We start from the raw sequence: 15,282 nt of genomic DNA on the forward strand, positions 1-15,282 counted from the left end.
AAGTAGGCACAAACAGCATTACTTTCCTCTTTGAGGAGTGTCTTCCCATGTCTTGGTTTGTTGTTAGACTTTCTTAAGATGAATGGAAGGAAGAGGTAGCAGAGAGGTAGTTTCAGTTCTGTTAACTGATGGTTGAAGTCTTTCTCAGCACGATGGGAAGCTTTGAACAATCATTCTTTGCAGAGGAATTTTTTTGTTATGCCATACATGACATCAGATAGTTACTGTGAAATGTCTATTTAATACTTCAAACAGGAAGCAGTTAAGATAAAAATCAGTAATTTCTTGGACTCTTTCCTAAATGAGTTCACTCTTTATCATTAAGCCAAAATTCATTATTATTACATTGTGGTAAAATTTCCTATCTCTGATGGGATATCCCCTGTGGGTTCCAGTTCCCTCACACAAAGCTTTCTGTTGAGTGAGTTTGTAGACTTTTATGCCAACATTTAGCATTCAGGATTACCTTAATTAATCTCATAATGTTCTGTGTACTCCTAATATTGACATTCTAATGCATCCATTTTTGCCTATGTGATATTTGGCTGAAACCAGCTTCAAATTAACTAACTGATAATTTTTTTTTTGTTTGTTTTTACCTGTAAGGTTCACCTGAGGTCACATGAATATGAGAACATGATTTATTCTGTAATATGGAAGATTCTCCTGAACAAACAACTGCTACTTTTTTTGTATGTGTGTTGAACAGGGTGGTCCCCTATGACTTTGTTCTTTTGTTCTGCATTGTTTCCAATTCTGTCATGTTGTGCTAGGCTGAGTCTAACGTAAACTCCGAAGAAGTGCTTCGCCTTGATCCCATTTTCATACAGTTGTGAGTGAACTTCTATCCTAGGTGCTATCATTTGCATCTTCCACGAGCTCAGCTTTGCATTTGCACTAGCAGTTCATGACAAGTAACTGCAAGCTGTTTAGCATCTAACACGTTACCACTGTAACACTTAGGGTTTCACCTCTGCTGTTGATGTGTAATTTATTTTGATGTAATTTGCTGATGACAATTCTGCCAAAGACAAAAATTGAAAAATGGTGGACTTCAGTCTTGTTTTCACTGTGGAGAAAACATTTCTCCTCTGAAGATTATACAAGATAATTACACTGGATTATACTTTTTTCACTTTTCGGGTAGTCCATTCCAAAGGGAGAGGAATCTTGTAAATTTCACTGTACATAGAAGCTGGTACATGTTGTGAGCTTGGGAAGTCCTTCTAGGGATTCCTTAACTACAGTCTTAAATCATAACCTGTTAGCTGATATGAGGTTCATTTTAGTGCCATGCTGCTGCAATTGGAAAAAGTCTGTCTCCACTGACCTGCTATTCCCAGTTATTCTCGACCCATTCCCTGCTCTCAGGCACCTCTTTCCATGTCTTTGTGACACCAAGCCTAGATGGGAGATAGCTGCTGTGTCCCACTAGCGTGTACCCACTAGTGGCCTACAACAATTTACACAGTCCAGCCCTGTTATGGCAGACAGATATTAATGGACCTTGGCTGAGCTTTGGTTTGTTGGGGGTCTGCTGGTGGTTAGCAATTTTCAAGGCTTTTGTTGGTGTCTGCGTGGAAAAATGTTGGCTACAGCCATCTAAACTACCTGCATTTAGGTTTAAAAACAAACAAAACAAGGGCACATTCATACCAGGAGAAATATATGTTGAGTGAGCAGCTGTCCTCAAGGCTGACATACTGCATGCTGAGCAAGGGCACTTCTATCTGCAAAGTTCTGCTGCAGCGGTAGTGGCTCTGCTAAAAGAAAGGCAAATGTCTTGCAGTCTCTCAGAGTTGATTTTATTTTGGAAATTTATGGGAGAAAACAGGTTTAGTAAGCATCACAGCAGTCTGTCCCTGTGTTGGACTTGAGGAGGCCCAGAACTGCCCAAGTTTTATGGTGATAGAGAGCTTGGCTGGGGTCCAGTACATTTGCTAATTGTACCTGGGCCATGATTTACAATGCTCTGGAGAAGGTCACTATAAATCCTCTACTCTGGTATGAGGGAAGCGGTGCACAACATATAGATTACAATCGTCACCGTGAGTATTTGTCTGAAAATAATGACTTTGCGTAGCTGGGAGTTCACATTAATATTACATGAGAGGACAGCTACCAGAGTCCTGGTAACAAAGGTATTTGTTTTTCATCCAGAAGGACTAAAAAAAAAAAAAAAAAGCAACCAAGAACTTTTCAAACAGTGACCTCTATTGGTGCTTTTGGCCTGGTTTTAGCAGTGAATTGTTTCTGGGCTCCCAGGGAATAGGAGATGGAAAGTGCTGGTCCTGAGGCGCATGCCTACCCCAGCCCTGTGGCACAGCCGTGTTGGCGCCAAACCACAGCTGGGAGCTGCCGCACACCTGCCTGAGGAGAGGTCTCTGTGAGGAGGTGGCCAAAGCCTGGGCTGCATCCCTAACTGCTAAACTGTTTCGAAAAAGATGAAAAAAACTGTATTTACCACTACTGGATAGCTGGTGGAGTACAGCAAGAAAGCTCACGTTATCAGAGAGCATCGCCAACAGTAACTGGTGCTGGCAAGTGGCAGAATGAGAAGCTGAACTGTGTTTATCTTGGATAAACCCAGTCAGCGCTGCAGGAGGTACAACTAATTAGCTGTCCTGTTTGTGATTAAGTCTTAGGCCCACTTGAAAAACCATAGCAAAAACAGCCTTTTGTACAATGATTTCCATGTTAAAAGAAAAAAAATCCAGTAGAAAGCATCACACGGGTCTTCTGGGTGGGGTAATGCAAAATGAACTGAATCCTGAGGTGTTTTTACATAAGAGGTGATGCTAATGGTCAGTTTTGAGTAACTAAAAAGGGCTGAGGTGTAAGGGGGTGGTGGGGCGTGCTCCCCAGGGCGGTTGTGTTGCTGGCAAGAGGTCTCCTACACACAGGGCTATGTGTGCAAACAGTTAGCAAAGGCCAACACTGCAGCTTGTCTAGCGGCTAGCTTTCTAAATAACATCATTCCTAGGAAGCCTAAATAGATGAATGTTTCTCATTTTGGATTGGGTACGTGGACTCATCTTTCAAGGATTAGGCCTGATTCTGCCTCACTCTTTTTGTCTCTTCATTCTATTTTCAAGCTGAAATAGGCAACGCATACTGGAGCAGATGAGGCTCCATGCCCTGCCCCAGCAGCTGGCTGCTGTGTGGATGACTGGTGAAAACTCGCCCCAGCAGTTTGTGAGGTGTCTGTGTGTCCCGATCCCCAGGCTCTGGTTGCTCTCTGTGCTTTTGAGGCTTACCCACACACATTAATGGGTCACCTTCTTCTTTACTCATGCTGAAAAACTCCTCTGTGACTGACTAAAGAGGTGGGTTAAAATACATGTGAATGCAGCTGGCTGTATGGGAGAAGATAGGAATCATTCCAGAGCTGACTAATTTTGACAGAATTATTTTATATCATTTACTATTTTAAAATGGAATTACAGGTTTGTAATGTTTTAAAAATAAAAGCTCCATTCACATTGTATTTCAAACTAAGTTAATTAACGTGGTATTGTGGCATAGTTATTAGATTCAATTGATATAATTAAAATAACTATGTTAGACTGTCAAAATACTTTTGTTCTGTGTATAATGGCTTGATGTTGCTTGCGTGTACAAAGTCATGGCCAGCTATGACTTCACTGCTCAAACCAGGCTGTGTCCACACTGGGTGATGTAGCTCAAAATGGAGGTCCTGTTTTTCACACATGCTAAAGGCCCACAGCTCTGAGTCAATTTGTGAACGTCCCCAAATGTCCATCGCTTCTTTTTCTCTTGACTGTAATTTGTTCTTTGCCAACAACAAGCTGCTTTTCTAAGAGTTTCAGAGCTCTGTAGCACTGGCACAAACTAATGCAATTAGATGTATTAGACGCTGGTTTCTCTGCAACCAATTTTAAAGAACATCCGTGCTGTAGCTTTAAAGGTCGCTGTTGATGGAGCCTCACATTCACAAACACTGCGCTTAATTTGTTGTCTATTTTAATGTATTGTCCTGAAGTTATTGGGTTTTGAGAACATAGAATCTATTAAGAAGCTTAATAGAGCAGCTCATTCCAATTATAAGAAATGTATTGGTGGAGAAAATGGAAGTGCGTGGAAGATCAACATATTAAGCAGTTGCCTGAATGAAGGAAACAGAGGAAATATATTTAAATTAATTATCTTCAGTTTGGTGAAGATATTTGCTTCTACATTTGTTTTTAGTTCTAAAAATGCTGGGTTGCTTACGTTGTAATGGATAAACCATTTCTATGCTGATTGTAGCAAACTCAGATAAAGAGATATCAGCAATCTTTTCCTTCATTTTTGGGTATATTTGGATTTATTTTATCTTTGCCATTTTTTTTTCTTTCCCCTGAGTTATTTTTTCTTGTTTTGGAGGTTCTTGAATTCCTTCAATAGAAGACTGTTGAACAGAAAACTTATTTGGCAGTAAGATAACTTAGTGAACTCAAGACAGGTCATCTATGAAGATTCCGTCTGGACAGGCTGGTTCTTCAGCTTTGAATTTCAATTGCCAAATGCCAGGTTTCCTCGGGTTTCAGACTGTCGCTTAAGGACACGGACATTTGGAAAGTAATCCCAAGTTAATGTTGCTTTTTTCCTTCATCAATGGAGTCTGAAGTAAGAGGGAGGGGATGCAGGTACTTCTAATTTGGGATCAATTCTCTGCTCCAGTTTGCAGTTTGCAAACAGATGTGGCAAACACTAGTGGAAAGGTAGAGATGGGGGCAAATTCACTCAAGCAATATAACAATCTTATGGTCCATGGAAGATAAATATTAAAAGCAGATTGAATTATTAATGGTATCATCTATTAATTTCACCTCTTGTGATTTATAAATTGTGTCTATAAGCAGATTGCCATTTAAGTCTCATTTTAAATTATTTCTGCATAATATCTAAGAAGATTTCCCAATATTTTTTCATGCAGGAGAAAACTGTAGCCTGACTGGAAGCAAAGCAAGGTAAATAGTGGCTAACTCAAAGCACAAGCTGTATACTTGCACTCGGTTTTCAGTTTGAATTTCTACATTATTGGAATTCTTATTTTCTGCAAGGATTTAGCATGTCTTCATAGTGTTGTATGCTGTCTCAAAAATTAGCAAGAGGCTGAAATTCTTACTAAATTGCATTCTGCTAGAGATTCAGAGGTCTTCAGATCATGCAGTAGCTTCTAGGACACATTGCTCATCTCAGACAGTAATCAACGCAAGGGAAGAGATGAATTATTGAGGATCTTGATAGATGATTCTGTGATCTGACACTGGTCACAGCTTGAAAAGAAAGATTGAGATCTTTATTCCTGAAAATATTAAAACTGTGACTTTGATGGGATTGCTTTTGTGATTTAAATTAAAAACACGTTTTCTGGGGGAAGAGAATTAATTTTCAGCTTACTGGAATGCACGCATTTTAAAAGTATTTTGTCCAATCTTTTCTGCTTGTTCACCTGTTTCCAATACTTGTAGTTTAAGTAATTAATATAAAATCTATTTGTCAATAAGCTGTTAATTCTGGTGCTGTATAAAGCAATTTAATTCATTTGGATTTACAAAAAACTTTTTTTACAAAGTTCATTACGAAAAGCTCTTCAGGAAACAAACAGATCACGAGTTCAGTCCTCTCCCTACGATGCTCCATCTGTCTAGATTATATCTGTTCAAAATAAAAAATAACCTTTTCTTATATCCAGGAAGCAACAGCCCTTCAAAAATTACTCCCAGAGCTGAGCTGCATATGCTTTTGGGGTAGTTTTATATTCTATAAAGTGTCCTTTCTGGCAACAAAGTGCTGAAAACATATGTGAACATGTTAGGAAGATTCCCATAACAGTTTCACTTTGCATAATCCATTTACAAATATTGGATGCTGTGCTGCTATTGGCCTCGCTTGTTTGTTGCCTTTAGTTAAGGGAGGGGGGAAGCAGTCCTTGAGGACAGGATATGGAGTGTATTTTGAGAGCAGCAAGGTCTGGAAGGTCTCCTCTGCCTCTTGAGAGGTGGTCTTTGCAAAGGCCACAAAATCAGAGCTTGGCTTAAAATGCAACTTTTCAGAAAGCAAACCTGATTTCCACAGCTTTAGCCTTAGTGTTCAGGGAGGAACAGCAAACTGCTGAGACTTTCAGCACCAAGTTTTCTCTTGCCCTGGTTGGGAGTGAGTAAAAGTGTTCCCACCTCCTGGCCATTTGGAAGTGCCTACAGCTGGGAGCCCACCTGCTCTGCAGAGGTGGGGCTGGCACTGCTGTCCTGGCAGGCCAGGCCAGAGCTGACCTGATGCAGGCACGTCGCAGTGCTTCAGCCTTGCTGTGACCCCCTGCTTGGGCTGTTACAAATCAACACAAACCTGAGGGTCTCTAAGGGAGAATGCTGCAGGTCCCATGGGCTTGGAAGAGGTTTCACCATGTGCAGCCAGTGTTCAGGTTACAAGTCTGGCTGGGCCAGAGCTCAGAAATGAAAGAATATGGGAAGTGCTAGGTGTGTTGTCAGAGCTCTGAGGTTTTATTGTTTATGCTAACAACATAGTTTTTTCCCTCAATTCTAGCTGTTCCAAAAATATGGGAAGTAACTTTGTAAAAGCACATGTAGAGTATTCTAACAGAAAGGGTTCACTCTGCGCACGGCAATGCTGCATCTGTAAGTCTGGCGTACAGTACAGTGAAAAAGTAAGCATTAGTGTAGTGTTGCCTGAATGCTAGCAGATGGAAGAAAAACTAGAAGACGAAACAACCAGGTACGTCTCAACAACTGTAAGTTTTAGAAGAGAGTTACAGTGAAGTATTGGTTCTTAGTAAACATATTCTTGAATCCTTGTAACACTGATGAAAGCAGCTTGGGTCTGGGTACTGTTGTGTGTCTCACAGTGATATCGGCTCCTTCAACTCTCCTGTGTGCTGGAAATCATCTGCACGCAGTGCATGTCCTGTGCAAAGGAACTTCTGCTGCTGGGTTTTGACAAACAGGGCGCATTTTGTATAGGGGAAGGAAAAAAGCAAACAAACAAGAACGCGGGAGACTGAAGACACTGAAATATTAAAATATGGCTGCACAGCTTAACTCAGTGCAATTGGTAATGCTGTTTCCTTTCATAAAAGGAAAGAGATAAAAGAAGAAGCCCTTAGTTTCTTATAGATGACCTAGGCTCTTAATAGGCCTTTCCCCTTAAAAAGACCCCAAAAAGCCTCTAGGAGCCATTACTGCCTTATAAGAAAATATTTTATAGCATAGTTATTAAAATGAGGTGAAACAATTAACAAGAATTAGGAATGATGGCTTGCAACAGGCACCTGCAAGCTTCTGATTGTATGAGTGGGAAAACAATTAGCTGCATAAATCCTCATTCAAGTTCAGCAGGGGAAACTGCAGTATTACACAGGGGGAAGAAAGCCTTGATTTAGGACGTGTGGCTGCAGTGGGAGGTGAAATGTGAGGAGGGCTAAAGGCCAGACCTCAGAGAATTATAGCTGCTTTGGGAGAGAATGCCAAAGGACCCACTTTTTTTTCATGAGGAATGTGTTTTAATCTTGTAGTTTGCATCTTTCCTGGTACTTCAGTTTTCCTTTCTGTACATTTCATGCTGATATTTATCAATGTACACAGATCTGCTTGCATCATCACAGCTCCCCCTCACCTTGCTTATGCCTGCATGATGCAGGACTACAGGGCCGGTGATGCTGTTTGGCTCCATCTCCGCAGGCAAATAGATAATAACAAAGCACTGAGGCACTGATATGCTGTGGATGATAGCTAGTCACTATTGGAAGGACAGCGTGAATTAAGGCCATCATTGACCCACAAGTGGCATTGTCACATCATAACAACAGATGGAGAAAGCATAAATCCTCAGGCAGTGAGGGCATGCCTTGTCCTAAGCAGACACAGTTCTATGGGTAGAATGTTTGGAAAGTCCTGTAGTGGTTTATATACTTGGTGTGGCATGCTTCGAAATCTGCAAGCTTATCTTCTCTTGCTTTGAAGGCGACAACACTCAAAGCTAATTCAGTCTTCTTTGCCCTTGCCATTGACCTTATTTACAGAGATGAAAGAAGTGAAAACAATTAGCTCACCGGGAAATTCTGTTATGTGGAAGGGAGGTGGACATTTGATCAATACTTGGGGGTTATGGTCTCAGCTGGAAGGGCAGATTTTTGTCTCAGATGGAACGATGCCCATTAGTCTCAGACAGCTTTGCAAGTAAGAACAATTGTGATCCAATCTTTCGCTCCTGGAAAACTGAAAGACACCACTTTAATCTTCGCAAGTAGTGAACTGGAATAGATATTAAACCTAATTAATCATATTGTTATAGAGGGGAGAAGGTCTTGTTAGGGAAATGTGCTCTTCATTTAACTTTGACTAATTGGGTAAAGCTGAACTTGCCCTGGCATCTTACTCCCCTAGCCCAGAAATGATTTCTCTGTGTCTGTTTTGCAAAAGCATGTAGCTTGCTCCGTTCACACCTGTAACACACTCTCTGAAAGCCTTCCTCACTCTTTCACCTCACTGACATTGAACACGCATCCAAGCTTCGGGCTGGCTTGTATGCTGCGTGCACATGTACAGCGTGCTCTGCTGAGGATGGTCTCTGCCACTGGGGTTTCAGCTGCAATTCCAAAGTGGCCTCTCTGGTAAATTGGAGAGGTGAAGCAGATCTGCCTGCTCTTGAATTTTAATGTCCTCATTGAAGCAAAAGAGCATATACTAGGAGAGGCAAAGGTAAGTGGACTTTCGCCTCTGAAACTACTGTTCCAGTAGATTGGAAGCAGGTTTGTTTTTTTTCCCCTAATGAATATAGGAAAGTATTAGTTTATCTCACTTAAAGTTTGTTGTTATGAAATGGCAGAGATGTCAGTATTTGGGAGTTCAAGGTTTAATTTCTAGTAAGTGAAGTGTTGATAAGCTTTAGAAAAGTATAGCTAATTTCCTGTAAACTTACAAGCATAAACAAGCACTGTTAATGGTAGGGAGCTCTTGCACCTCTGTGATACCCTCTCACATTCACTTACTATTTTCATGCTACTAGTTGCCTTTTGGAATGGATAATTTGCCAAAACTAGTGAAGCAATTAGTGTGCTTAGCATCCTGTGTTCCTTCCAGACATAGCTGATGTAGAAAGTTAATATACTTTGCATTTTTATTCTACCTGCACTCTGAGAATCTCAACATTTTTCACTTGTGTTAACTTAAAAAGTCTTGAAGTGATTCTGGTAACAGAGAGATCATAAATTATCTCTGTTTGTCAAGGTGGGAAATAAAGCAATGGCATGACAATGCGCTCTAGCATTCCTGGTACTGGATTTAGAATGTCATAGCTCTGTGATAGAAAGCACTAGTTACTTATATTTTTAATCTATCGGTTAAATTCTGTGGGTTGTTGTTTGTTTAATCACAATGATTTAACATAATTTTGTCAGGTTTTATGCCATTTTGTGTATCATCTTTATTTGGCTTGTTAGTTTGTTTTAACATACAACTGAAACTTCAAGACTGTTTTACTTGCTTTCTTTTCTTGTTTTGCTCAAAGAGACTACATATGAGTCCCTTGATTCTCCACATCTTTCATGCTAGCAAGACCCAGGAAGCTTTAGTAAGTCTCTGTGGGCTTAGAGATGAGACACAGGTGCCTGATTAAGGTGAGTGATAACTGATCTGGTGCACCTTGTTTTGCAGATATTTCAGCTGCTCTGCCTCCAGTGGCTGGTCTGTTTGAAGGCTGCGGGGAAGCTGCTGGACTTGAGGATATGATGAAATTTGGTGAGTGAAAAGGATATTTTGATTTTATCAACCTTCCAGTGTTGGTAGCTAGTATAATAAGAAGGTTTTCTAAATCAAGTATGTTTTTGCTATGAATTTTGTATCAATCTTGGTACTTGGCGGTGCAGAGCTAGGGCGTGGATGGGCTGTGCCTTTTTTGCCCTCTGAACCTTTGCGTGCCAGCCTGGGGCCCAGCTGCTCAGTGCCCTGGGCAGCTGGTGAGGGCTGGAGTGCTGGATACTGTGTGCTGTGCCCCTGTGAGCCTCCCTGAGGGGCCCTGGCTGGGGCTTGTAGCTTCTGTTTGTCTCTGTCCCTTAGCCCTGGAGCTTTGTGCTGCCAGCTTTTAAGAAGATAAATGGCAATGCACAGCTGCCTGCCTGCAGCAATAGCGGTAACTAGTTCCTGCTAAAAGGGGATTTCTGAAGGGAAGCTGGTCTGGACCTCAGGCGTAGGTCAGGCATCAGCGTAGGTCAGGCATCTGACCTCTTCTGCTAGGCGGTTCGTCATTTTGTTGTTTGGAGTTGCAAAATAGTCTGTAGCTTAACACAGCAAAGTGACTTCCCCTGGGTTATGCCTGTAGCACATGCTGAAGAACTTGCATTTGTTGCTCAGATTGTATAGCATGAGGTGTCCTTAACTCAGTGAACAGCAGAATTTCCTAAGGTGTGTGATGGGCGTAGTCTGCGTAAGTTTTTGTTCAGGGTGCCCCCTTAGCTGTGACCAGGAAGCAGATAAGCTGTTGTGCCAGCTGACTGAAGAAAAGATGAAAGGAGATGGGTCCTTAAGGGTTATTTGCCTGTCAAAAAAGGTCCCATTTCATTATTTTTCTCGTGGAGAACTGATGCTCAGTGCTGTAGGAAGTGAAGGTACAGTAGCACAGGAGTAGTAAGATTTATGCAGGAACGTGTATGCTGATCAGGAGTGAGAGTGTTCTCTATGGATCATGTCCAGGAAGACTATATCTGTTGTCAACAAGCAGAATGAGCAGGAGAAATAATTTCTTGTCTCGAGAATGAGTGTGATATCAGGGTCAATGGTTGACAGGCTAAAACGCTGCGCAGATCTTGTAGTGCTGAGGTGCAAAAAAGGTCTGATCTGGCCAAACAATCTTTCTGCGAGGCAGTTACATGGAAATGTGGGTGACCTTGGAAACAGAAGGGCTCTCCCTCCAAGAGGGCTGCTCGGAAAGGCTTGCAGTATTGCAGGAAAGGCATTTTGCGATGCACCAGGTGGTGAGGATCTGCACAGGCTGGGATCAGTGCAATCTGGAATGCCAGGTGGCACGCTGAAGCCTGGTGCCAGCACAGACTTGCTATCATTCTCATCGTATAATTCATTGGTGATCTCGCTAATTTGAAATCAGATCTGTATTTTGTATTGACTTAAATATAATCTGCTAAATGAATGATAGTGTGAAAATCTGGCATGAATCGTTTGTCGAGACACAACTGAAGTCACAAAGTGAGTATACCTCTTTAAAGAAGTGCTTTTCACCTTTATTTCCCCCTTTTCTTCCCTCACTCCATCACCCTTGTATTTACAGTGTGACGCTTTTGTTGAACACTAGGGCTTTGGCACTGGGAAGCGTGCAAAAGTACCAGTCAGGCCTGGATGGGATTGCTGAAATTCTGAGCAGCATCAGAATTACTGGTGCTCACCTCTGCCTTTCCAGCGTACCAGATCTTTTCCTGAATGTATATAATGGCATTTTACAGTGGGGCCCAGCTCAGTGACCTTTTGATGGGTTGTCAGTGTGTGGTTTATACTCGCTTTTCACACTGTTGCTGAAGCAAATGCCGCTGGCACAGTCTGCAGGTTAAGTCTGCGCTGCAGATGAATCAGATGTGATGGAACTGCTGCAGTCTGGAGGGATGAGTGTATGGCAATCTTTAAAGCAAGCTCAGGTTTTGCTTGAGACATAGCAAAATAAAGTGAGATGTTTTTAGGTGCTTAGTTTAAAAAGGTGGCAACGCTCTTCTTGTAGCTGTTTAGGGGGAAAATACATAGTTTTAAAAATGTGGGTGTATCTATGAAGAAAGAAGCGCTGAATAGAAACAGCGTGAAGGAAACAGGAGTGTTTGCAAGCTGTCAGAGAAGCTTGCCTCCTTATTGATCCTTGGGCTTAACAGAATGTGACAACTTACAGCAACCAAAATGAACAAGCATGGAAGAATACACAAGGTCTGATTAAAAATTTATTAAGCCGAACTGCAAAACCTCTGAAGGATATTCATGTCAGGGTTTTTTTTCTTAGCAGTATTGCTAAACAATCTGGAGTGAATTAGGCCCCTACAATTGGAAATTTAATTTGGGGTCATCTTTAAATGAACTCTAAAAGCATTAGACTCTGTTTGGCCAGGATCTTTTCCTTGGGCCTAAGTCCAGCATGTCGTTTCCAAATCAATTCCAAGGTCCCTTGCCAGCCCAAGTAACTATTGATTTTTTTTTTTTTTTCCTTTTAACAAAAATTCATCTCTGTGGTGATCACATTATGTATCTTGGCCAGTAAATCAGCAAAACTGATTTCAGACTAAGGGAAGCTGATGTATAAGGAAGTGCTGTTACTTGTGTTTAGCACTGGCACAGCAGCTGGAATGTGTGTCCAGGCTGACGGATATCCTCCCAAGCGAGGCCAACTTTTGGACACGCTAGCCTGTGGCTGCTCAGAAATCATGCAAAAAAAAGAGCACATGTATACATACACACATAGACATACCCCTAAAGCACCTGCCCTTCCTAGTTTCGAGTCTTGGAGATTGGCCATTTTGTCTTTGATTTACTCTGGAAGCAGACTGCAGCCTGGTGAAAGGCTGCTGCAGTTTAGAGGGTTTGTCTTCCTTTGAGCTGGCCCATGTCAGAGGTCCTGGGGTGCGTGCTGCCAAATGACTGTGGCACTTATGACATGAGCTCTGTTTTTTGAACCACCTGTGGTTGTTCCTTCGCACGTTATGTTTTGATGAAAGTCTTTTTTGATTCATTTGCAAGTGTTTTGGTATGAGGAGCAAATGTGAGATAGCAGAAAAGGTTTTGATACTGTGCTCAAGGTAGAAGTACCCACAAAATGTTCCTTGTCACGAATGACTTTTCATGATTGAAAAGATCAAGCTAAGCAACACACAGCCACGGTGAGCTTGTTTCCCGCTTGAACAGTTTTTTAAAACATTATTCTGAAAAAAAAATGTTTGCAGACTGGAAGACTAAAGGTGTCTGTGTTTGTTTTATATGGTGTCTTATAACTAAAATTTGTAAAGGGAAAACATTTTTCTTTTAAGGGGAAAAATACTCTTTTCCTTGTGTAAATTGTCACGAGAGTCTGACGGAAAATAACTGGCACGAATATAGTTTGAATAGGGGGATATGAAATAAAAAAGAAATATCTCAAAGACCAGGTGGCAATACAAACCAAAGCAATGGTGTCTTGTGTGCTACTAACTTACTGCAGTTACCAATAATTACCGCATCCTTAAATGACCATATTGTATTCACTAATGTCATGAAGGTCAACTCGCAGTCATAGGATAAAAGGGGATACTGCAATAGCTCTTAATGTGCATCAAAATGAGAAGATTGATATTGACAAGGTGACCTCCACTCCGAAGGGGCAGTTTATTTTGAATGCCTGTAGTTTTTCTTGTTTGTGATTGACAGCTCAATGGTATGGCTATTAACTTTCTTTGTTTTTAATTTTTGTTCCCTAAAGGAGCAGTACAGTCCATGCTGTCTACGCTAGCTATTTCGAATGACACAGCAATAGTACAAGCAAGAAAAGGCTAGTAAGACTTTTCTGTACGAAGTTGCTACACCCCAGTGCTCATGTCCCCCAAATGCCCTTTGATCGTTCTCTGAATGACCCCGGCTCTGTGTTAATGTCTGGCATGCAGTTCCGCAATTATAAAGTGTGTGGCCTGACATCAGTTCCGAATTTGTCTTTCCTTCAATTTTTCATGTCCACCCAATTCATTCTTTTGTCCTCTTAACCTTCACTGTGTCAGATAAGCGTACATTTTATTCTTTGGTTGCTATCAGAGGAAAGTTTGTGTACAATTTAATTTTTCAGTTCGGATCCATTTTTCTTTTATTGTACTTCTTCATCTATTTGCGTTGATTTTTTTATACTGAAAATGATATTAATTATCTTCTTTAAAAATATGGATCCATCCTCAAAGTTCCACTCCATAGCAGTAAAGTGATTTTGCTTAAGATGTATTTAGCTAATTCAGAGGGCAACCTGTGCTGAAAAATGTTAAAAATAAAAGTAACTGGTGACGCACACCTCTGTGTTTGTTAGAAGGAAGAAGATTCATTTCTAAAAAATATATAATGTTTGTAAATACTCAGAGACAAACCAGGAAAATATTTTTTGAAAGAACTAGCTAGCATTTTGTGCTTGCGATTACGTGTACTGTCAGATTTTGGGAAGAACAACTGTATGCTCTTTTCTGCTTGAGGAATATCTTGGTGCGTGTAAATTTCTAAGTTTAGATTAGCTAAATGTAGTTCTTAAAGACTGTTCTCTGATTATATTGGGTGATTAGGAGTTCAGGCTTAGTAAGCACCATTACGGTCAAAAGAAAAATTGTTTTATTTAAAACTTGGGAATATCTCTGGGATTTGACTCTATTTGCTGTAGAGGGAGGTTATTATGCTGTCGCTTGAATAATCAATACAACTGTTCTGAAACGTGAAGGAGAAAGAGAAGTTGGGAAGTACAGCAAACTTGCAAGAGAGCGTAGGTTTCAGTAGAGGGCTCTTTAACCTAAGCTTCCTTAGAGGTTGAGCATCCTTACAGTTCATCCTACAGAATTTCTTCCTGAAGAATGTGGTATTGCAACTTCAGGAAATGGTCTGCACTCTTTCCACAATTTACTTCATCTAGAATGGCAACGACATTCCCTTTATTTATTTATTTATTTTGTTTCCCTCAGCTTTTTGTATAGGTAAGTGCATTGCAAAAATCAAGGACAAGTATTTCTGAAGAGACAAGTTTGTGGCTTCTTTCTTTCCCACCCTTCCCGTTTTTGCCTACTGGAGGTTTGTTCTACAGATATGATGCAGCTTCAAACTAACTTGTGGTGCAGAAGTCATTCCATTTGACTTAGTTGAATGGAATCATTGCATTCAGATGGCAAAGGAACATTTGTTAGGTGAAAATTTGAAAGCATGGCTGTAGGACTGGTAACTGTGCTCAAAGACGGGAAACTTGAGGAGGTGCCTTGACAGACCTGAGGCTGTTAGAGAAGGCAGACAGAAGCCTTGGTTGTCTTCCTCATTCTCTGATTGATCCTTCCCCACGCCAAAACTTTGGTGATCCTTGAGCAGCAGCACATGGTGGTGATGTCTCTTACATGTACATTGGGGTGTTGGGGGCAGAAATGAAGCTTGATTTCATGTTTAAGGTAAAGATGTAGCTAGTGTTGATTCTTGTGTCGCATCTTCAAAATTTGGAATAAATACTGTAAATTGTAAAAAGCAGGCAAAGATAACTCTTCTATTTTGGTATCTGATAATACTTCACCCCCCCCCC

General features: G+C 41.0%; 1 long non-coding RNA gene across 1 annotated transcript in view; it reads left to right on the plus strand.

The window, feature by feature from the left end:
* LOC110400453 overlaps positions 2,332-15,282 on the plus strand; it is a 158,150-nt gene continuing 145,199 nt past the window's right edge. The window contains exons 1-5 of the long non-coding RNA XR_002439857.1: positions 2,332-2,605; positions 4,387-4,581; positions 4,940-4,973; positions 9,529-9,591; positions 9,675-9,758. This is a non-coding gene — a long non-coding RNA (uncharacterized LOC110400453). The remainder of the gene's footprint in view (positions 2,606-4,386; positions 4,582-4,939; positions 4,974-9,528; positions 9,592-9,674; positions 9,759-15,282) is intronic.

Source organism: Numida meleagris, chromosome 5 (assembly GCF_002078875.1).
Source record: "Numida meleagris isolate 19003 breed g44 Domestic line chromosome 5, NumMel1.0, whole genome shotgun sequence".
Lineage (NCBI taxonomy): Eukaryota > Metazoa > Chordata > Aves > Galliformes > Numididae > Numida > Numida meleagris.